At 41.0% G+C, this 24,093-nt stretch overlaps 1 protein-coding gene and 1 long non-coding RNA gene across 3 annotated transcripts in view; one reads left to right on the top strand and one right to left on the bottom strand.

Moving 5' to 3' along the window:
• Positions 1–6,185, bottom strand: part of LOC139771481 (uncharacterized) — a 98,257-nt gene extending 92,072 nt beyond the window's left edge. The window contains exon 1 of the long non-coding RNA XR_011717916.1: positions 6,105–6,185. This is a non-coding gene — a long non-coding RNA (uncharacterized lncRNA). The remainder of the gene's footprint in view (positions 1–6,104) is intronic.
• LOC139771477 (latrophilin Cirl) overlaps positions 2,979–24,093 on the top strand; it is a 447,191-nt gene continuing 426,076 nt past the window's right edge. The window contains exon 1 of one of the 2 annotated variants that reach the window (XM_071704284.1): positions 2,979–3,083. The gene's annotated coding sequence lies outside the window, so the exon portion shown is untranslated. The remainder of the gene's footprint in view (positions 3,084–24,093) is intronic. The other variant, XM_071704285.1, reaches the window with a different exon arrangement.

Genomic DNA, 24,093 nt, shown 5'->3' with positions numbered 1-24,093 from the left:
CGGTCGCCACGAGTGACCGCGACAGTGCAGCATCCAATGCTGTGACCCACTCGGTCGAGTGAGTTCCGGCTACTGATTAATCCGTCGGTGTAATTAATCCGACTTGTGCGCGCCCGGTTCGTCGACAAGCTCGTGAACCGTTTCCACCCTCGCGTCCAGGTCCGGATCCGTAAATCAGTGACCCTCTGAGGCTGAGACGAAAGGGACCCGTGAAGAGATTACCGTGATTCGTAAAGAACGATTAAGGAAAACGAGATGAGGAATAAAATATGACTTGATCCAATGCGGATGAGTGGTTTATGTCGTTCTCGTTTATCAAGGAATATCGCAAATAACGGTCCAAGGATGACACACGATTTAAGAAGTTCATATGACAATTCGATGAGGTAGAAGGTATAGAATGTGATTTTAACTTAATAACTGACTGATAGTTCTCGCTCATCGCGGAGACAGTTATTTTCTATCTTCCGCAAGACGATTTAAAGCTTCTGGTTTATAAAAAGTGATTCAGTGACCCGAGGCTAGCGCGGAGGATTTATTTTAATCCGATTGCTACTTCCCGGAGAAAGATCGTTCAAACTTCGTGTCCCAATTCGTCGAGAGTAATTCGAAGATGGAAGGTGAAGTTTAACTTAACTTAACGTACGAGTACATTGCTGTTGCTCGTTATTGACCGAGGACGATACGGAACTCCCGGTACATAAACAGTGATCTAAGAGAAACTAAGGAAATTTGTTTTACTTCGGCCGCTACTGTATACCATCGTTCAAACTTTGTAACTTGATTCAATAAGACGATCCTGAGATAGGATACGAAGTATAATTTAACTTATGAGCGCATTGATTTCGCACTACATTTGTTCCAATTGTTCAACTATAAATTCATATCCTGATTTATAAAAAATTGTCTGAGTGGAGAAACAAGGAGTATTCCAAATCTCTGTGGCTCTATTTATAAAAAAAAGACTCTGAGCTGGAAAGCAAAATTTGACTTCAATGCATATCCAAACTCACTTTCCGATTCATAAGAGATATCTAAGGATAAAGGATAACGATAATATCAAAGGACGGATCACCGCGGCTCTCTTAACTGCTATTAATCGACGGCGAGCTTGAGAAAACCAACAGGCGTCTGCGTCAATTACTCACCCTGCGAATGAATTTTTAAAGAGAGGAAGAAACGCGAGGCTCGATTATTTCACGAATGAATATTTCAAGAACGCGCTGTTCGCGCGCGCGGTGGTGCTTAATACGTAGCGAGTATCAGCGCGCTTCAAGATAAAACGTTCGAGTTGAGGAGAGCGATTAGCCGATTGTAAAGGAAAAGCAGGAAATACGTGCGACTCGATCGCTGTTTAAGTCATGTTCCTTTCGAGAGGGAGTCTCTAGATTGCGAAAGTTTTGGATTGCTATTAGATGAAACAGCGATCGTAAACAGGATCGATGCATTAAGGATTTTCATTTGTCGACAGTACCATGAATGTTGCATGAACCTGGTTTCCTGACAGGAAGGAGGATCTTTCTTTCGTAAAGGTCGTAAACATCGGGGTGGCTTATCGAATAGACGATCGAACACAGAGTTCATGTGCCGTTTAATAGACGCGCGAGTGATTGCAACATTTAATAACAGACAGATAAATAACGGTATATCACGCTTTAGTAATTAATGGATCGCGCAAGTGCAATTCCCATTCTTTTGTTCCGCGATAGAGACATTGTAGTGAAGAAACAATTAAAATGAATCGCACGATGGAATGATAATTACGATTACGACTAATTAATATCTGGATAATTAACACTTATCAAGAGTCACGCTTCTGTGGAATGGCAGCGCGAAGAATGCACGCTATGGACACGCGATCAAAGTGCTACATCAAAGGAACGTTTGACAAGTGACTGGGAATCGTGCAATGCTGCAAGCTAATTAATAAGCGTTAACAGCAATTAATGCTACTTGAATCGAGTATTCGCGAAACTACGTGTGTTTCAATCGCTGACAAAGGTTCCGAGTATTGAAAGAAGAAATATCGGATAGTGCGCGGTAATCGTGATCGATGACGGTTAACTGATAAATAAATGATAGGAACAATTAGCGGCGGATGCGTCCCACTTTCGATTCCTACAATCATAAATCGTCGTGAGTCTCGATCGAACCGGCAAGGAATCCGGGACGAATGGATGATCGAACCCTGAGTTCCGGCTAACTAATGAACCGTCGCATGATGCTACAGTCATAGACGCACTTTAATACTAATTATATTAAATTACATGCCACTGTTTCGTGATCATTGACTTCTCATTCTCCTCAAAGGACGGGAAAGGACACAGTCGACAGTCAGCGTCAAGTTCTCTGATTAATCAAACTAATTAACTTCGTGTATGCTAAACGCAGTCGCGAGACATATCGCAGGTCCTTTGACGACCGTCCGTCTCCTCTAGTGTACGACGCATTCGCGTATGACCGAAACACGCGAATTAGGAATGGTGCGACGCGCCATTTACCTGCAGACATAATTAACGCGACCTAAGGACAGCTGCGGGATAGCGAGCGGTCGCGCGTCGGGACATCTTCATTGACGAATCGTTCGACGAGGAATGTCTTAATTAATAATCACGCAAAGCCATTGAGATTCGTGTGCCGTTTCGCATAATAAGGGAAGCGATCAAGGGGGAAGAAAAAAGTGAGATCGAGAGAAAGAGAGGAAGAAAGTGGGAGAGAGAGAGAAAGAGGAAAATAGAAAGAAAAAAAGAAAAGGAGAGGGAGAGAAGTAGACAGAAAAGGAGAGCAGAGGAACAGAAAGAGAAAGAGGCTCCCGGGTGCTACTTCGTCCTCCTCTTCGTCTACTTTTTATCGTTTCGTGAGGGCCCGAAAAAGAGTTCTCACGCCGCACGCGAGAGAGACCCCGAACACGCACGCAGGCAAGCACGAACGAACACACGCACGCACGCACGCACTCACCCCTCCGAGGGAAACAGAAAGCCCGCGGCGCGCGAGGGATCTTGATTTCTTCCTGCTCGTTGATTTTTTCCCCTCCCCTCGGACCTCGCCAGCCGTGCCGAGTCCCGACAGTGCAACGCGCGAAGGTGAGTCCTTTCGGTCCTGCGAGAGCGGGGGATACTAGATACTACTAGAATAAGAAGCGCAATAGAAATACCGAGTGCGAAAACCAGATTAAGATACTACTTGTTTTTAAATATTACACGATATTAAAAATTTGTCAGCTCTGGAAATCTTAATCTATCTTTTTAAAGATTAACAATAAAGAATCTGCACTTAGAAAAATCTATTCAGCAGCTTCGAACGAATCATTTATCCGAAAAATTCTACATCGTTACGACCCTTATAAGAAATATCATTTTATTAATTTTGCCAATAAATAAAATATCAGCTGTGATATTATCAGTAGTAATTTAAGAAATCTGTTAAGAGAACGTCTTGAAATCTTCGGAGACAGTTGCGGTGCGCAAGAATCGCGTGAAATAATAGCAGAGTAATTGCCAATTACGTATGTTAGTTTATGTACTGTGTACCTGTTTGCGACTCGGAGGCGGATCTATTCCGGGATGACGAACTTGCAACCGCCCGAGGCGTTGCATGTGCAAGGGCCTCGTTAGGTCATAACTCCGGCGCGCTATACTGATCGATCATCATCTAGGTCTTCTTCAATCTTACATTATATACACTGCCATATCGTAAGAGATCTCGCGTTGCTCGAATTCTACCTTCCCCTCTCGCTCATTAATTTCATTAAAAGTTTTTGTCTATTGTGAGTTCGGCGAAAAGTCGCCAGGCAATTTTCTTGGAACGCAATTTTGAGATCGTCGTTAATTTCAGTTATCATAGCTTATAAGATTTACAGACTCCGTTATGCAACAACCGCATTAAATCAATTTGGAAAGACGTCGCTGAGCGCACGCTAAGTGCATCGACGAAACTACCGCCACGTTAAACACGTATCTGACAGAAATTACAGAACGTAGAATCCTTGCGTATAGGGAAGAGAGAGAGTGGAGGGACCCCTTATATATTCCCGAATAAATACAACGCGGCACGTGAGAGGCCCGCCGCTTAAATTACGGCCGCGTAGGTATTGCATTTGTTCCGACGTTGCGCCGGGAAGACAAAATTGCGCCATTTTCCAGAACAAATGGTTCCTACATACGGAAGCAATACGCACCTTCTCATGTGCGCCCACACCTTTTGGTACGAAATTATAATGGATATATCGCAACTTTCGCCCCGTAGCGCGCATTTGCGTACGTACATTTGCGGGTAGTGTACCTCGGTCTTTTTCGCAGCGAGGATGATTCATGTCCGTTAAGAACGCTAAGAACGTTGGAAACGGGAAGTTATCGAGTGGCCGTGATTTATCGATCGATGTCTACATTTGTCAACCGACAAGCTATCGCAAGTGTCAATTATCGGCGGCGAGATTTCTCTTCAGCGAACCGAGCTCACAACAAGCTTAGAACAAAACTTGGGAGAACCTGTCTTATAAAGCTGATCTATAATCTAACCACTATTTGTGAGCATTATTTGCTTTGAATGTGTTGCCTCTCACAAAAATTATTACGCTATTTTACGTTATTGCACTAGTCGATAACAGATCGATGTTGCAATTTTTCTTTCTCATGATCATGATAATATAAATGCACCATAATGTGCAATTATAGTTTGCAATATTTTTAAAAACTTTGTAACAAAATTTACAGCTTAAGCTAAATCAATAGACGTCATTATTCATAATTATTGTATTTATGGTACTTGTGGTATTTATTACGTAAATACTTTTGATTTATATTCACTATTCATCATAAAAAAATATTAAAAATTTAAATTTAAAAATATTTGAAGTAACATACCTCACAACTGTTTTGATAAATAACGTTTAAATTGGCAATGATATGAATCTGATATTTCTAGTAAATAAAAAATTATTATTAAAAATTATTAATATTATTACTTTGATGTCATAAAACTTACTTTCTAAAACTTGACAAGTTGAAATACATTTAAAGGTTTTCATTGCGATTGAATATATGGGATCGCGGGTAATTAGATGCCTAGATTGGCTTCTCACGTCTTATTCTTACGTTTTATTACGTCCGGCCCGCTCTCCGGAAAGCGGCATTAATTAAGCGGGAACGTGACGCAACGATGCTCCTGCGATCGGATCCGACAATGCAGCGATGCTATGCCTCCCGGTGTTAAATGCGCCTGGAGCACCTCGCTCTCCGAGGAGAACAGGGGACGAGCTCCCCTCGTCCACCAGAAGTACAAACTGGTTTCGGAAGAGAGATGCCGTCTCCTGCCTCCCATGCCTCCACCGTCCTCATCGCTTCCAGCGTGCTCGCCGCTCCATGCCCTGCCCCTCTCTCATTCTCTTTCTCTCATGCGACGGAGCGGAGTCGATCGAGGCCTCTCGTTCGAGCCGGGCCTCGCTCGTCTTATTCTTCGGGTTCTCTATCTCAACGAAAAATCTATGTCAACCGACATGTTGACACGTGTTTAAACGTGGCGGGCGCGCGAGCTCGCGCGGAAAGAGGCGAGGAGCGGGACCGGGAGAAGGGCCTGGTGGAAGTCGGGTTACTGGTATGCATGCACTGCAGTGTCGGATTTCGCGGTGTCCTGGGGGGTAGGGTGAAGGGGGAGGGGGGAGAAACGCACACCTCGAGATGCAGTGGCACGTAGGAGGGTGTATACGGATACGCGCGCGCGCGACACGCACGCTCGGCTTGCCGGCCGTCTCATGAATCAAAACTATTCGTGACGGGAGGAAACGTGGACAGGGGACAGAAGGGGGGAGGACATACGTGTTTGCTTACAATAAGCGGGAGGTCATGTCGCGGTAGCTATCGCGCGCGTTCTGCTGATCCGAGAGATATGAATTTAATTTTATTATGACGTGAGCCGAACCGGCTATCTTCGAATCGCGCCTTCGCTCCCGAAGAGAAAGGGGTAGACGCGGAAAGAGAGAGAGAGAGAGAGAGAGAGAGAGAGAGAGAGAGAGAGAGAGAGAGAGAGAGAGAGAGAGAGAGAGAAACGGCGCGATACGGAGGATGACGAAGAGAGATAGGATGACCTATTTTAATGTAACGACTGACCTTTCGAAAATGTTGCGCTCAGGAAGGTAGAGACGTGTAATTGTTCGGCTGGAGAACGTTTGATCGACGTGGAATCTGGAAACAATATAAACGGATAATGGCGAACGATGAATACTACTGCGAATCTCGCGAGCTTTCATTCTCTCGCGTAATCTCGCGCAGCTAGTTTGCCGGAATTGCATGCACCAAGTCACTCCCAGGTGTTTCGCGAAGCAAATGCTTGCATAAAATTTATGATTACTTTCAGGTATATCGTGTAGCGTTACTAAAGTCGTGAAAATTTGGATGGGATTTTAGACGAGGTGCACAATATAAAGATAGCATTCTGTCTCCTCGAAATTTTGCGGAATGTAAAACATTAAAACTCGGTATTGACGGACAATCAAAGAAAATTGTTACCAATTTAAATAACAAGTACGAAAGCAAATACAGTGTTTCTGTGCTAATTAAAGATTTTGCGAAAAGAGAGATACGTGGTTCAAATAATGAAAGACGACAACTCGGAGATCACCTGACTGTTCGCAAATTGCGTAACACGCTTTGACTTTCGCGTTGATCTTAAATTATCCAAACTATAAAAATGGAGAACGTCCGACAATAAGTTGAAGCAACGAGCATCGGAACAGTAATTCGATACCAATTCAAGATATCCCGCGGATTAGTTGCATGTTGCGCAAAATTGCACGGCACAATCTATATAAACGCACTAATTAGGCTGACAATGACATCCGGTGACTTTTACTGTCGCTTAACACGCGTCCGCGACCCGAAGCGCAGGGCGTCGCAGGGCGTCGCAGGGCGCGTTTCGCGTGTGCGTGCTCGCGCGAAGCCACGGTGCACGCCAACGCGAGCGGCGGACAGAGACACGGCTCTCGTACTTTGCAACGCCAGTAAATTAATATTCGCGAGTGGGCGGCGCGCGTATAAATATTCAAAAGTAGGCACGTTCGGCCGTCTCGTCTGACTCATTGGGTCGCCGCGCCGGCTGGAGTCTCTCTCCCCGGTCGGTTTTCACTTTCCGAGCGTTTTCGCTTTTCAGCGCGCCGGGTTGCACACCCACGATAACCGACGGATAACGTACGTATGGACGAGTGGAAAACGCATAAAGGCGATTTGGCCGCTGCGACAAAAGCCTCTTCTCTAATTATCACCTTTTCATAGCGGCAATTAACGCGCGGAAAGTCGTTTGATAAAAAAGACAATTTGGTAAATACCAATAAACACCAGCAAATCTACCATAAAGTCGTCATAAGTATCACATTTACTCAAAACATATTCTAGATCTTAGCAAGTTTAGTACTTGAAACAAGAATATTAAATTAATACGAACATTCTGTTTACTTACAATATAGAGTCCACGGAAGAGAAGCATATACTTCAATAAAGATATCACATTTTCTTGAGAGAAGTTTATCCGTTATTTGAATCAAGTAAAAATTTTATTCATCTAGAATAATCGTTTATTTCAAAAAAGAATTTGTATTCTTGATGATTACAATTAATATTATTTTTATTTATTTAATTTTCTTTAATTCTTTAGTTCCTAAGTGGAATGTAGGTTAGGAGGTTTTCGTGCGCGGTGCGGAGGGGTACAGTTTAGAATATAAAAATTCCTGTCCTCAGGTGGACTCGAACCCGGTTCCTCGTGGTTATGAGTCTGACACTTTATCACTAGGCCACATCTCTGATTATATTCTTAGTGCTGCAGTATCTAGTTTTCACAGAAGTGATTCATTGATTTCAAGTATTTCATATTCTTACCTAAAGAATCAGTAAATATTCAAATCAAGCTTATGTGGCTTTTCTTAGATAAAGTTTACAGAATATACTTGAAATCAATGAATCACTTCTGTCAAAACTAGATACTGCAGCACTAAGAATATAATCAGAGATGTGGCCTAGTAATAAAGTATCAGACTCATAACCACGAGGAACCGAGTTCGAGTCCACCTGATGACAGGAATTTTGATATTCTAAACTGTACCCCTCCGGACCGCGCACGAAAACCTCCTAACCTAGAAGAATGTTGTTCTATACAGCCAAGTATTTCATATTCTTACCTAAAGAATCAGTAAATATTCAAATCAAGCTTATGTTGCTTTTCTTAGATAAAGTTTCAGAATATACTTGAAAGAAGAATAAATTCTTCTTTTAAGCACATGATGATAAGCTTTTCTAATACTTATGATAAGTATATCTTAAAACTAATATTAAGAAAATATTCTTTGGTAAATACCAATAAACACGCGAGTATGAATTATCGGAAATTCACTGATATTTCCAGGAGTATATTTTTATAAAAATTGTTTGCCGTCACCTATTTTTTGTTATCTCTTCACGCGAATCCGTAAATGTCGCGAAATGTATTTATATCTTGAAACAGTCATATAAAATATGTGCGATTTTTATGTCATATTAAATCGTATCATATCGTATTAATGGTATTATGTCATGTTAAAAGGAGAAAATATATATAATGATCACTATTGATATTAATAATTAATTAATTGATAAAATATAGTGATTACTCCAATCAGTATTGCCTTGTTCAGATATATAGCTTTAACTTGTGTTATGATCACTTAATACCATTTAGTCATCGCTGGTATATTTTGTATAGAAAAAAAATAGATTTTGCATACTGGGGGTTAACGGGATGGAGTCATCGTGGTTCGAGGAATTAATTGCATCGTGTGGATAATTAATGATCCCAAATCGATGATGACGTTTGAATCAGGGTTGATAGAAATGTAATGCCTCTCGATTTATATCATAATCGGAGAATATTTCAATAATGTGGTTGTGTGATATATTTATTTCCGTACGCGAATAATCATCGCTGTTAAATGTGTGGCGTTATTTCAATTGCGGATTGTGAAAATATAATAGTGTACGAATTCAAACAAATGTCTTTTATCGCACGTGGAAAATGTGTACTAGACTTTCGAAATACATTACGATCTCTTTAAATAGTACATTTTTTTAGAGCACTGTATATAGAGGATGATCTCATATAACAAAGTTATTCTCTCGGAACCTAAATCATAACATTTTCGAAACAGACTTTAATAAAATCTTGAAATGCAGCATGGGGTTAAAACTTAGAAATGTAACTGTCACGAATCCTAAGTTTTCATGCAAATCACACGAAACGTATAAAGACACACTATTTATGTAGGTAACTTTTGCGTATAATATATGCATGAATTAATTGTATGCGCATATTTAACATTATACATACATATATGGAATATCTAATATTAAATTAATGATTGTCCACTATCGAATTACCATTAGTAGAGCCAGAATAAACGACAGCGCATCTAGCATTCTGATAAAGCGTAATCAATCTAGTTACAAACAGTTAATAAAGCTTTGTCTCTTAATTAATTTCAAGTAGTTCCACGTTCGTCGAAACTTCTTTTTTAAATATCAAGCATGTGTATTTTTACTGCATGAATCGCGTCACCGACTAGTCGACAATTCGGCTAGTACTCGCCGACTCTCGACGACCTCTTTTCAAAAGCGTGATCCGGGTACACATAATAAAGATAAGTTTATTAGAATAAAAATCATCCGAAGCGAGGGCTAGTTCTATTCATACACGAAGCGCCGACGAGAGAGAGAAAGAGAGAGTGCGTGCCGGGGTCAAGTCGCGTGCGCGTAACTAGATACTTCAGAAACTCTCATTACGATAATCCGCTGGCGCAATGGTCGTGCCCTGTGAACCGATATTAAGAAGGTATTGTGGCACACTGTATCGGTGAATCACTCCCACACACAGCCCACCAGAATACAACGATCGGCGGATTATTAGCATTTGCAGGTACTTACAACCAGTCGATCGCGTCGCGTCGGTGAGAGAATCTGCCCTCCCTCGATCGTCGCAACGAGAGCATTTCGATATGTCGTTTCGCGACAATAATATTAGATGGCTTTTAATTAATTTCAATCTCTGCCCTTTTATCCTAGATATCGATTAATAATGGAATTTTATTAAAAGATATAGATGGAGATCACAAAAAATTTCGGAGATGTCATAAAAGGAGGCTGTTATAAGTATTTTCAGAAACGGCACCGTTTCTAAATTTATATTTGTACCATTTATTCGGAATTTATCTGAACTTCTTCTGAAAATATGTATTTAAACGTACGGTATATTGCTAGTCATATATTTAGTTTAGTCCATTAAAAATTACTTGAAACAACGCAGTTCTTAATTCAATTAATATTTTCTATATTTTTTACCGAACAACTTATACACATTTTAATTGCAATAATCATGATACATGATAATTTTAAATTGTATCGACGTGACGAAAAATAAATAGTAACTATGTCGGCGACTTTTTTGTATCGCAGCATTATGACACGCTTGGACATTAATAACCGTACGATTAAAAACAGCCGACCGTATCTAATCGCCAGATGGAATTATTTATCACGTATATTTATACATGAGGTAATCAGCTTGGCACTTCCATTATGGACATTCCAGCATCTTCTCCTCCGAAGAACTTAATCTATCTTTTCTCACCTTTACGAAGTATAAGAAGACATATTTAATAATTGACTCGAAGTCAATGAATATCGTTAGATGTTCTATTACATATTTTTTAAATACAAATTTAACATGCACACGCAGAATCCGGTTTCCCGTTTCTCTAAAAACGTTGAGTAAGTCAAACGATATTTTATTATGATTATGTACCAGAAAGATATTTGAATAATTCTGTTAATTATAAACTAATTTTTCGGAACTGTTAAATATTCTGTAATTCCTATTTTTATTACTTGCTATATTATACACGCCGCAATATGAGCCACGTGATTAAAATATAGGCCAAAAGGCAAAGTGACCATTCAAAATTCAATAATAATTGCTAAATAAATATTTTAGACGACCTCGACTCATACGTTGTATTATTGATCAAGCGCGTTTAGCTTGCTTATTGTGAAATCTGGATCAATTTTTATGAGTATTTTTATTCTATGGATACCACCGTTTTCCATTAAAGCCACGAACATATTAATTTTCATTAAAGAAAGAAAATCAATATAAGTTCACCAATCTATAACCAATCTAGAAACCAATGTCATGATTTGGGGATTTATCATTGTATTTAATATTAGGTTGCAATTAGAATTAACAAATATACTAATTTATGACACTAAAATAAAATGACTACAAAAATAAAAATAAGCCATCGATAATCGACGTGCAGCGACGACAATTTTCTGCGATAAAAGATAGTAGTGTGGAGAAAATTCATAATTCGCGTTTCAGCCTTAGGTTATCTCATAAAATATCGCACGTGCTGTTGCAGAACAAGGTTATAGTACCACAATTTTAACTGCAGCACGCTTAGTAACACCAGACAAGGTGTAAGCTGGTTTTCAGCTAGACGTCGCAGCGAAGGGGTTAATGAAGGCGCAGTCGCGGCCATTGCGGGACCATAAGCGGCATTAGCTTTATTAAATAAAATCGCATCAAGAGGATTGTATAGGACAGAGTTAATTGAATGATTGGGCCTCATATGCTCACTGGGCGCATCTACACTCCGAATACACGTACGTACGGGCACACACACACTCACACACATGCACGCGGTTGGCCTCTATTCAGTGCGCGTCCGTTCATATGTCGTAAAACACTTTGGTGTATTTCGTTTGACGCAGTTTGCGCATTAGTAATGCAAATTCCGCGTCGGCCAGCCGGCCGGCCGGCCGGCTTTGGCAGAGCGGATTTTCAGAGATACCGACGCGACCAATGCCTTTTCGGCCGTTCGAGAGGGATGGAAATTCCGCATCGCCAAGGGCGCGTTAATTTTGATATGTACGTCCGCAACCGCCGGGCGAATTACACCGCCGCCATGCATAACGCATGGGAGCCGAATGGAAATCGACTGCATCACGGAGAAAGATAGGCGGAAAGCGAGAAAGAGAGGGAAGAGAAAGCACCAAGGCAAACGTTATCTTCTTGTCTCTTTCGACCGTACCGTGATCCTTCGCGCTTCACGATTCCGCTGTCTGAGAGCGAAACATTCAACCTACAATCTTCATTCTCCTATAACATTGCGATGTTGTTGCGGTAAATATTAAAAGTTGTTTTCAATTTTAAATTCACCTATTGTTGCGGTAAATATTAAAAGTTGTTTTCAATTTTAAATTCACCTGATGTTCTTAAAGTCAGAAATATCAAGTCGAAATTTATGGTGGTATGTGCATCAAAAGAAAGGAAATGCCTTTTTTCTCATGACGCGAGTATGAATATTCTATTAATCTGCTTAAGTAACAAACCAATTAGTTATAAATAACCATTATAATTTTTAGCGTTTGAAATACTAGTATCTGTAATTACGTTTGAAACGTCTCTTTGTAAATTACTGCTTCACTGCAAATCCAAGTGTGTAATTTTAACTGAAGCTCTTCTTACACATTTCTTGCCGTTTTAAATCACGTCATTTAACACGGTTGAACGTATTAACTTTTAATTTGATACGATTAAACGTGTTAACACGCAACAAAAAATGTAAAACGAGCTTCAGTCAAACGTGTCATTTTTAGACGTTTATGCGTGTAGGAATAACACACTTGGATTTACAGTGTTGATACACTGAAAATTATACATACTTGTATTTTACAATATCTGACGATTTAACGTTCTATTATTAATCGTTCTCATTCAACTCAGAAAAAAGTGATTTCTCTGCATACGACGAAAGAATATTTTCTCTGGGATAATTCGACGAGTCAGTCGACATTTTAATCTTTCGCCGCTGTCATTAACCTCGCGCTTCTTCGAAGTGTTACTTCGCGTCGTTCGTTCCGCGCACAGTTTCGCTTCTTCGTAAAATCGTCCCCTCCGTGCACTTTTCTTTCTTCTTGCCACTTTGTTTCTCGCGAGGCGCGCTTATTTTCAGCATCGACACCGTTCCGCGAGCGCGAAGATTCACGGATTTTTGCGGATGTCTTTGCAAAGGTACCACCGCGAGTATACGAAAATTGCGGCGGTGTCGCAATGAGTCACATGAAAAAGATCCAGCGAACTGTTGGGAGAAATGCAAATGATGACCCAGAAAGCTCGCTAGTTCTTTTGATCTTTCGGAGCGTCATTTTCGAGATTCGTTTTTCGTATGATTTTAATATTATGAAATATATTACGTAATCATAAAAATGTAAGAGCTTCAGCGCGACTTCATTATAATTTTTAACATATTTTTTATATCATCAATTTTTGGACAAGCACGGTGTAGCATACAAAATTTATAAGATAAAAAATTACGACTCAAATATAATAAATTGCAGAAAAAACAATCTGCATTACTTTGCACAACAAATTTTTGCAATAGTGTAAAAAACTAATATTCCATATTTTGTTATCTATTGTAAGCTTTACAGTCAGGAATTTCAGGATAATTGTAAAAAATCTTTCAAATTTTAATGTTTGAGATAATATTCGATAACTGTATAATCTGTAACTTCACGAAAAACATCGTAATTCAGGAAATACACTCTAATATTTTGCAAAAACTCGTCAGAGCCTGGAAATATTTAATACGCATCGTAATCCGTGCTCCTTCATCGATACCACGATCGACCACGGAAAGGGAATAAAATGCTTTGCGCACTCGTGATCGAACGTGTAGATATTATTAACACGAACGGAGACTACGAGGGGGCTTCTACTTCGATCAATCGGGATCTCTCGGATTACGCTCTACACGCTGGCCGATCCAATTCAGTTCACCCACGCCGTTACCTACCTAATTAAACGGAACTAATACTGACATTGCACGTAGAGTATCGCTGAAAACGAACCTGTACACACAGACGAGCGTGCCGGGTCTATTTTTCTCGTACGTCTGTACAGGAGGTGGTTAAGCCGCAAGAGTAAATACAACGTTGCAGAAAATCACGTGTGATCCGTATATGTATAGACGAGGGGGCCGCGAGCTCGCAATTTTTTCAAGTAATTTCGCCTCTCATCTCCGGCGGTTTAAACTTGTTACAAAATAAAATTCCTTTCTCTCTAATTTCGTATAATATTTACTTATCTAAAAATGTTTACTATTCGCGACAGAAATTTCGAGTCCCGAGACATATTACTCTGTGGCTTAATCGTTCGAGAATACAGGCCTTAAACCCGCATGTAAAGTAGCGAGATATCCTCGCGCGGAGAGATACGGAAAGGGTATCTATTAAATACGATTGATCTCGGTAGAATTCTGCGGCAAGCGACATTACTTAACCCTTAATGCCTCGTCCGTGGAACGATCGAGTTTAATCTCGCAGAAGCTACGTGCCACACGACAGAAATGCAGTAGCTTTCGCATGCCTTTCTTCCCTCTTCCTCCCTTTCCTCCCTGCCGCTTGTTTCTTCTTGTTCTCCTTCCCGAGCGTTTCTCGCCGCAGGATGCGGCTACCAGGCAGATGAATAGATAGCGGCTAATTTTCAGCGTTCATTAGAGCTGCGGGTCTCCGTACGCGTGTATTCTCGTTGCGCTCGCGCGACACTTACTGCCGGACTCGTACTTGCAACGCAGGGCCGCAACGAAATCCCTTTAACACGTTTGCACCCGCAACGCAACGAGCCATTACGGTAACTATTGACTTTTCTCGAAATTGCGTCAAGTTGTGCGAAAGTTTGTTACCTTTTTTGATAGCTTTACAAACAGAAATCGAAAATTTGAACCGGAATAATTTTAACGTGATTTCGATGTCTACGTTTATTTCATTATTTGTGACAATAGAAACGCGACGATCTATTTCTTCAATACAGAGACTTTCAACAAAATAAAACGCAGATTTTTCACGACAAAATAATTCTGCAATGATTTTTTTTTTTTAAATAAAAGTAAAGATATGTTTTTATTAAAAGAAAAAAAGAAAGGAGAAGACAAGCCAAATTATCGATCTCGCTGCAGTTCGAATCGCAACAAGCGTCTTATCTTCTCGACAAAGCGGATGCATCGCTTCGCTGGAACGACGTGGCGGATGCAGCCCTGCTTGTACGATACGAAGGCCGCTAGCAGAGCGGCCGGTACACATTACGTACGTGTACGTACGTGTGTCTCTACCGTGCCGGTGAAGAGATCGCAGCGGGGAACATAGAGGCACGCCAAGAGAGCAAATAAAGAGATCCGGCATCCCGGAGAAATCTAATTCCTAATTGGTGCTTCGCTCTGTACCCTGCTCGTGTCGGTTATCTACCGCTATCGAAGCGCACGACTGGACTTTGTACCACTGCTGCTGCCTGCAGAAAGGATACTATACCGAAGGAGAGGAAGAGAGAGAGAGATAGAAAGACAGAGAGAGAGAGAGAGAGAAGAGGGGAGGGAGAGAGAGAGAAGAGAGAGTACGTTGGAACAAGATGAGAAAGAGATGGAGAGAAGGGGCGGGGGAGAATAATGGCTGCGGTTTAACTGTCAGACACAAAGGGGGTCGAAACTGCCGAATCCATACGAGTAGCGGCGAGGGTGAGAGAGGGAGCGAGAGAGAGAGAAAGAGAGCGCGAGAGAGCCCTCCCGGGCTCGATTACAAAAATTGAATGTAGCCTCACCTGTCAGTCGGCGAGACGGACGCGTGCGTTATCGCGTTAGGTGTAGAGTGAGCTTTATACCACCGCCGGGTATCGGGACGTCGAGAGATCTAGCGCGCGAATATCGACCGTAGAACGAACGCAAATGGATGAAAGTCGAGTCGGGTTCTTAGCTTGAGTTATTCCCATGGATAAATTATTTCCTATTGTGTTTAACGCCGGGAGATCTATTCGCGTGAATAGTGATTGAAGGGGCAAGTGAACGGGGAAGAAAGGTATATGTCACGTTCTTAAGCTGTATCACAGCCATAAATATTTCTACCATTGTATCACGTATATACCATCGATTGTGCTAATCGATGGTATATACAATCGGCATTACATTCTCCTCTAAATATCAATTTAATAACATTTAGCGAAATTGAGATAACGATTAACGGCCCATCAAAAACAATATTACAATACTGTGAGTTTACTAAAATAGATAGCTTATAAAATATCAGAAATATGAAATATTTTCTTTATTTCTTTTATTTTTCACATACTCGCGCGTCCCTCATAACGATTTAAGAGAGTTGGAATTAGACGCGGAACATGAAATATAAAGATTATATTATTACACACAAAGATAAAATTTAATTATGATGACTTCTTCTTATTCTTTTTCATTTCGCGTTTTTATTAACGCAATCGCAAACGCGTATTAGTAATAAATCCGCGAATAATTCGACTTAAAGAAGGAGAAACAGGATCTCAGAAATCTCCGGCTCTTTTCTCTACAAGGATCAAACTTTTTTCTCGCGCGCCGCCGTCGGTCGCCGTAAAATTGGCGAAAGATTCTCCGAGGCGTTCTCGAAGGGTTAAGCACCACGCAGCCTTGAATGCGGATTTTTCTCACAGAAGTTAACTCGGCATAAAATAGAGCCGTGTCCGGCGCATGCATCGCATCGCATCGCATATACTCATTCACTCACACTCTCGCGCGAATGCATTTACATCGCGTCGCTGTGTTTGCGAGAGAAGAAGGGCAGGGAGCTCGCGCAATTTAACATCGGCTCGTTCGTTAACCCTCCAATGGTCGCGCGAGTAATTGTAACGGTAATTGTAACGCTCGCGCGGATGATGGAAAATCGTTAAAAAATTTCACATTTTCGATGCTTTAAAAATGAAAACTAAAATTTTCATTATCATAAATTTTCGTCATTTCCATTATCGCGTCTTGATGCCGCAACAATAGAGAGATTTTTGAATAATCTGCATATAAATGATATAATATTGAATATAGATAACAATAAGATAATAGAAACTATACACAACGATAGCACAATAATGATAAGCGTAAGAACGATAAGAATAATAATGAGACACATTTCAAGTAACAATGAATGACCGCCGACTGACTAACGTACTCAAGTCGGCAGTCAACCGCGCGTGAAAAACCGTGTCACCTCAAGCAACAGCGTCGACGGTTCCTTTAGCATAAGAATGTAAGGATGTACCACGGAGATATTCGCGTATTGTCCAGTGAGAGAAAAATGCGTGGCGGCGGCGTCCGGCGAGTGATCGAGTGCAGTTATGACGCTTCGGACGGCGCGCACTCGTATTCGAATAAAAGCCGAGCGTGGGAGGTGAGAGAGTGAATAATAACTGAGAGAGTAACGTCCGCCATGTACTCTCGGGGAGGCCTGGCCTTGCCGTGACTACTCTCGTGTCTCAATTCGCCGTTCGTTTCACGCTTTCAATCGTACTGTTTTTTACATTTTTTTGTTTCATGCAAAACTGTGGTATTTTCTCTTATAAATTTACCTTAGGGAATCGAAACCGATTTTCCTTCAGTAAATAATCGTCAAAGTCAAATGCTTCAAATTAGTTCTTAAATTAATATCTCTATAAAAAGAAATTTCACCGAAAAATTAAGTTGTTGTTCTGTATTATAAAGAGATTTAGTTAGAACTGTAGAATATTTTTAATAAATTATTAAGAGAGCAAAATAAATCAGTTAATTTTCACAGATTAAGTTATAATACCTTTTTGTATCGCAAATAAATATCAAATGTGATAATATTACCATTTTGCGATTTTTAATTTGCGAATGCCGACTGGTTTCACGCAAGGTATTAAAGTTGTTTCATAAATCGCTGCGTAAAAAATTGTATCTCGATTTATTGAATAAGCGCTGCCGTTTCATGATTGGCGCTATGAGAAGTGGCTTATAGACGTTAAGTATGATAAATGCAAATTTCTAAACGGCTCTCTCTCTCTCTCTCTCTCTCTCTCTCTGCCGTAGGTGGCAAGCTCGCGACTCATAAGCGTATCGAAGCGTGTCGAGGCAACTTGCTTGTCGTACGAAAGGAAAAGTAAACGCCGAGGCAAGGCCGAGAGACATAGAGACGAAGAGAAGATGAGGAGCAATATAGTATGCAAAACACGAAGTATCGTCCTAAGAAGCGAGCGGCAGCCGCTCTCAGTTGCACCGTAATTGGCCGCGCGCGGTGCATTCTTATCCTCTGGGAGTTGCAACTCGTGTACGGGTGCCCTCTTAAATGTTGCGGGTTCTAAGCACCGGATATACGATAATTGCCGGCGGGAACCGCGAGGGCACCCGCAATTGTAAAAACGAGTCTCGCCCAGGGGCAAATCTAAAAATATATCGTACGCGTCAAAATTGAAAATTAGCCAAGAATCGACGTTCTCATTATTATTATTATTACAGCGCTGCTTCTTTTCCGTTCTAGTTTTCTTCAATCGTACTACAAATTCTTTTGTAAAAGATACCTACAAAGAAAACATTATATTGCAATAACAAAAGTAAGATAAGAAAAGCTAAGAAATCTTTTGAAAGATTGATCTCTCGGAGAGATGACCTCGATGTCGTTCCGATCGGAAAAGCGCATCAGCACGCTGCCGCAAATGCCGGAAATGGCTGGTCCGTAATTGCCATTCGAACTGGTTTACTTTGAGCTCGCGGGACCGAATCGGTCGGGACTCGTCGAAGTGGCGCCGGTGAAATAACGAACATAGAGAATTGCGCTCGCGGGATATTAAAAACGGACCCCATTAACGCACGCGACGGAACCGCAAGTGAGTCAATGATTTTTTTTTCTCTACGAGAGAGGCCAAGCGCGCGTCAATTTTAAATTTTGAGTATATTTTGAATAGAATACGTTTTGAAAGAGAATCCATGTGCTCTGGAAATATTTATGTAGAGGGAATAATATATCATTCACCTTTTACAATAATGGAAAAGATAATAAGTGATGTTACTGCACTATTTATGTCAATGTAAAAGTATGTTTATAAATTCAAACTATAACTATAATTAATTATCTAAATAATAATATATCACTTTTTCTAGAAAAATTTTATCATAATAAAGCTTTAAAGGAATTGCGTTAAAAAAGTTAAAAGAGAATATATTTGTTAATATGTATTTGACGCAAGATACAATTGTGTCTCTCGATTCTTATGACGTAAGGTACTGTCTCGTGCTTTCCTTTATAAAGAGATCCAGATGTCTATATTTTCCATTATAAGATACCAAGATAGTCGTTTTTGATTTCTTTTATATAAATGCCATCCAGAACAAGTCACGCGAAAAGAATTTCGGACGGGACGACTCTTCTTTGAGCGACGACGAATGCAGGGAAATTATATGTTGCGTGTGTCTTTGATCGGTGATACGAGGAAGGGAAGGTGTGTGTAACTGTGTATAATGACGTTGATGATACTCCGGCATGATTGCGGCGAAGTCGAGAAGTGTTTAAAGTACATGCGATTGCGATTTAGGCGCTCGATAATGAGCCATTGTATGCGGATATAATTCACACAGTTGCATCACATTCCGTCTCTGAACTTTTCACACTTTAGTTGCAATGAATATAAATTATACGTCTTCTGATCCCTTTAGAGAAAGACGCGCGTGTACGAAATATCGGGAAATATGCAAGGCTAAATGTCACGCTGCGTCGAATTGCGATAAGCGCAACAAAAAATTCACAAGTTTATACCAGGACAATATTAAGTATGACATTAGATATTTTTACTCACCAAACCATCAATTGAAAAGCATTTACGAAGAATGTAACGCTGTACTGTAATAAAGCATAATTTTAATTCTTTATATCTTTATATCTTTATAGCGGAATCATAATTTAATCCTTCATTTTTTCGATTCTCGAGAGATGTTCCCTCTTTTCATAATCCTATAGCGGACACGGGCGTTGCAAGAGACACGTGTTACCCTTAACCCGGGATGCGTGCATCGCATGCGTATTCTCGAAAAGGACGGCACGATGGGAGCTTCACATTTTCCTCGACGTTGACGTCCTCGAAGTTCGCGGGATTCGAGATTACGACCGCGCGATGCCACCGTCGCGACGAGAGATTGCGGGCAAAAAAAAAAAGAGAAAGAGAGATTCGCCCTCATGCATTTTGCATGAGGAGAACGGTTTTGTCAATACCGTTGTTGTGATCGAAAATTGCTCTTGGAAGATACGATTTGAATAAGAGGGCACCGGGGACCGCGGTGCCGCGTCGAACTTGAATCGGGCCCAACTGTAACGAATAAATTGTTCACATTACGAGCGCACTGCCCGGGCGGTCGCGGCCCGCGCAACCCTCTCTGGCCGCCGAACTTTCGCACCCGCACTTCGGTACGGCGATTTATCTACGACACCCGCGTTGTCACATAAATCTATGATACATATACCGGAGTCCTGGAAGGACACTTGCTAGAGAGACCGTTACCGCGCAAATCCCGTATAATCCCTCGACACACGTGAACGCTGTGCTCTCGTACGAATTATGCGTATAATTTTAAAAGGCTATATAGAGAAAGTTGAATGACTGTTTCTCTCTTGATGTAGAAAAAATTTAGCGTACAATTCTCTTTTAGTTAATATAATATACATTTCTTTGCATATTAAAAATTTAAAATATATTGCTTATTTATGTAATAAATTAATTAATATTTTAATTGGTAATATTTGTTAATGCTCACTAATGTCTCCATCTTCTACAGGCTAACGATCTATTCCTCAGTAAACATTATTCCTCAACAAGCTATATTTGCTGACCTAATGTTAATGTATATGCGCGCTTTGATAGAATCAGCTTATTAAAGCAGAGTTAGTTTTTATCGCTAGATATAAAAATACATAGAATGTACCAAGTTAAAGGAGTGTATGGACTTTGAGATTTGCGACAATTCGCTCGTTGTGCCATTCACGTGTAGTTGAGGTCGTTTCGCTATCGCGGATGAATAACAGAATGACAAACTACGGGCATCACGCCGGAACGCGAGCGCGGAGTAACGGTACGTGTTACGTTGCTACAACGTTAATACGCGAAACGAACGGAAATCCCCTTGCACGAGAAATGGAGAAATGGTTCCATTAGTGGAATAACCGGATGAATGAAAAATCGCCCGCTATCGCGATTTAAAAGAGCGATCGGATGTAATTGCAAAAGAATATATCTTTTACGGTCGAAATTTCTTCGTCGTCTCTTTGAAACGTTTGCGATTTAGTTTTAAGAGGATAATCCCTGTAATTCCTTATATATCTAAATTTTCAGTCTTGTGAACAGAAAGCGCGCGAGTAGCGTGAAAGGAACGACTATTGCATTTCCGTCATTCTATCTTCATGATCTCTTCTTATTTTTTATTTCACGCCCTTCTCTCGACTTTGTAAAGAATATCATAGAGCGGATGTTTGCACGTAATGCAATTTTACGTCAAGCTCTGCCTCTGAACGCAAAAGCTTCCAGAATTGCATCCAGACTTTTATTGCTATTCTCTTGCATCGCATCGATCGTAACGCATTTAAAACGAGCTTTCTTTTAAAAAATGATATGCACTTTGTTAATTTTTTCATATTTTAGACAATCCGTAATTTTTTTACAAAAATAAATATTTTCAATAAGAGGAATGTTATCAATGTTATTATAATTAGTAGATCAATTTTCTATTTCTTTGGTGCTTTACAAATATTTACTTCATAATCAAATTTGACTTATAGTAGTTAAAAAACAACGTTACAATGCATAAATAAGAATCTAAAATTATTTAATACGCATCTTGTTTAATTGGTTGACATTAAAAAAGATTACGGTGGAATTAATCAAAATTCGCGGTTTATGTTATGCGTGATAAATATCAGGATAAAATATCTACTCAAGATAAATCCAGGAGAACGATATCATCATGCCCTTATAAATCGCAATTTCTCTGCCTCGTCGCACGTCATCTAACCACATCTGATCTCGCGTTACGAAGTACAGAAAGTAAAGATTACCGCTAAATAACGTTCAATCACTCTGCTTCACCGTCGGAACGAGAGTATGCATGTATACGCGAATTCGTACACGCGTTTATGGACGCCTATGGGATGCATCGAAACAGACAGAAAGAGAAAGAGAAGAAAAGAGAGAATGAGTGTAAGAGAGAGAGAGAGAGAGAGAGGGAGGGGGATGTTAAGCCGGCTATTAAAAGCACGATAGTCCGTAATACCCGTAGTTAACTGTACGCGGGCAGCGGTTCGGCGCGTTCAGCGCGAACCCCGTAAGTTACGGGCATTATTATCCATCCGCCGCGCTCGCAGCCTTTTTCCTATTCAGCCGCGGCACCGGAATGCGAAGCTACCGTTCCGCTGTAATAAAAGCCGTTTCACTTCTTAATCCGCGCCGCGGCAATTTTCCGAGTCGAAGCGAGACGTATAGGGACCTTTTTGCCGGCCGCCTCCCGCGCCGCTCCGTCCTGCTTCGTTCCGAGCGTTTTCTAAGCGCTCTCGCGACTTTTCTCCTGTACGATTTATCCTCCTGCGAATAGTATTACGTTGTTATGCTTAGTTACTCGGCTCGTTATTAGGATATCTTTTAGCCTTACATTGCGGCAAGTGTAACTTAAAGTACGACCGCTAGAGTCGTATTAACGTATTAGTCACAGTCTCGTGAATCGATTTATATATTTATCAGTTAAAACAGCTATTACATCGTAGTAACAAATAACACATGTAATTTTTAAGCAATAACAATCATAATAGGTATAAGAACGATATTACGATCCAGAAGAGCTTACAGATAGTTATGTGTAATATGTCGCATTTTTTATTGCTAATTTTTTCCACTGTAATCTTCGGAGATTTAAACTGTAAAAATTATAAATGAGATTTATAACTTATACTTATGCAAGAGAGAGTCTTTCTCATCTCTTTGATGATAGGAATAGCTCTCTCGAACATTTATCACATATTTTTACACATTCTTCGTATAACGTCTTATATTCCCATCCTCAAACTACATGCCATTGCTTATCGTTGAATTCCTTAGATAATTAAGTTCAAATTTTCATATATATTACTCTATGAAGAGATTGCTTTTGCGTGAAGAGGAACAACGGATGAATATATTGTAAACGTTTCATTTTAAATGCGTGCATTCGTTGTTCCATTCGGCGTTTACATCGCACAGTGACCGTGAACAAAAATATTCATGTTTAACGACAGAGAGCTAACTCGTCATTTTTATTTCCCTGACCCATTCCTCGCGTGTTTCGGTCATTTTGACTTCTCCCCTGTCTTGACTTCTCCCCTAGGTCGTGTGTACGGAGCGAGACGGGGCCACGTCCCCATTATACGCGAATGAGAGTCAGCTTCAGAGAATTCGCGAGGGGTACGCGCGCAATAAAAAGAAGATACGCGAGAAAGAGAGAAGGAGGGAGGGAGGGAGGGAGGGAGGGAGGGAGGGAGGGGAGGGAGGGAGGAAGGGAGGAGGGAGGGAGGGAGGGAGGGAGAGAGAGAGAGAGAGAGAGAGAGAGAGAGAGAGGGAGGGAGGGAGGGAGGGAGAGAGGGAGGGAGGGAGGGAGGGAGGGAGGGAGGGAGGGAGGGAGGGAGGGAGAGGGAGAGAGGAGGGAGAGAGGGAGAGAGAGAGAGGAGAGAGAGAGAGAGAGAGAGAGAGAGAGAGAGAGAGAGAGAGAGAGAGAGAGAGAGAGAGAGAGAGAGAGAGAGAGAGAGGAGGAGAGAGAGAGAGAGAGAGAGAGAGAGAGAGAGAGAGAGAGAGAGAGAGAGAGAGAGAGAGAGAGAGAGAGAGAGAGAGAGAGAGAGAGAGAGAGAGAGAGAGAGAGAGAGAGAGAGAGGACAATAACGGGGGTGGGCGACGTTGGATTACAGCAGCGACGGGAATTGACGTTAACGAGGATTTTCTTACGACAAGCGCGCGCGTTTGCTTCCAGCGTCTCGAGTAACCCGCGCACCAAATGCGTAACTATATAATACACGTATACGCGCATGCACTGCAGCCGTGTTATTTGCACCAAAGCAAAGCGTCTGTCTAACGGCCTGTCGTTACATTTCGCAACCTTGTTACATTCTGCCATCAATTAGTAGTCCCGCGTCGCCCTTCTGGGTCGCCCTGGAAATCCTGCACGGCCATCGCGACATGCGAGCGCCGTAT

This window comes from Temnothorax nylanderi, unplaced genomic scaffold (genome assembly GCF_030848795.1).
Source record: "Temnothorax nylanderi isolate EJ_2023f unplaced genomic scaffold, tnyl_v1.0 TNYL_tig0040_pilon, whole genome shotgun sequence".
NCBI lineage: Eukaryota > Metazoa > Arthropoda > Insecta > Hymenoptera > Formicidae > Temnothorax > Temnothorax nylanderi.
The sequence above is the reverse complement of the archived record's forward strand: the minus strand, read 5'-3'. Positions and strand labels throughout refer to the sequence as shown.